The sequence below is a fragment of the Chiloscyllium punctatum genome, chromosome 3 (genome assembly GCF_047496795.1).
Source record: "Chiloscyllium punctatum isolate Juve2018m chromosome 3, sChiPun1.3, whole genome shotgun sequence".
Classification (NCBI taxonomy): Eukaryota; Metazoa; Chordata; class Chondrichthyes; order Orectolobiformes; family Hemiscylliidae; genus Chiloscyllium; species Chiloscyllium punctatum.
The window spans coordinates 80,976,644-80,977,205 of record NC_092741.1 but is presented as its reverse complement, the minus strand read 5'-3'; positions in this window follow the sequence as shown (position 1 = coordinate 80,977,205).

Sequence of the window (562 nt, the reverse complement as noted above, 5' to 3'; positions counted from 1 at the left end):
TGTTACTTGTCAGTGAATTATAAATCTTAATTTTGCTGGTGGGCTACATATCATTAGGGAAGTGCTACAAAAACCTACTGATTTCAGCAAGCTAATAGATAACTATTAGATAACTTGCCTGTTATGGTCATTTATTTCATTAGATTTGTATTTTTGTTATAAAATCCACAAATTCCATCAGTGCAGTAAAATCTCCCAGGATACCTTTGGAGCATTATCTAACCAAACATGACACTTAACTAAATACTGTTCTGAAGAAGACTCATACCAGCCTCAAAACATCCTCTGTTTCTATTTTCACAGATGCTGCTGGATTTGCTGAGGTTCTCTAGCTTCCTCTGTGTTCATTTCAGATTTTCAGTATGCGCAGTAATTTCCCTTTTATATGACATTGAGACAAATCACTCAGAATCATTATCACAAATTTTAAACAATAATTATGACTTATTCATGGGGTGTGAGTGCTTCTGGCTAAACAAGCACTGACTTCCCAGTTGCACTCCAAAGTGGTGGTGAGCAGCCTTAAACTGCAGTGTGTTTGCATAGGTAGACCCAGAATGCT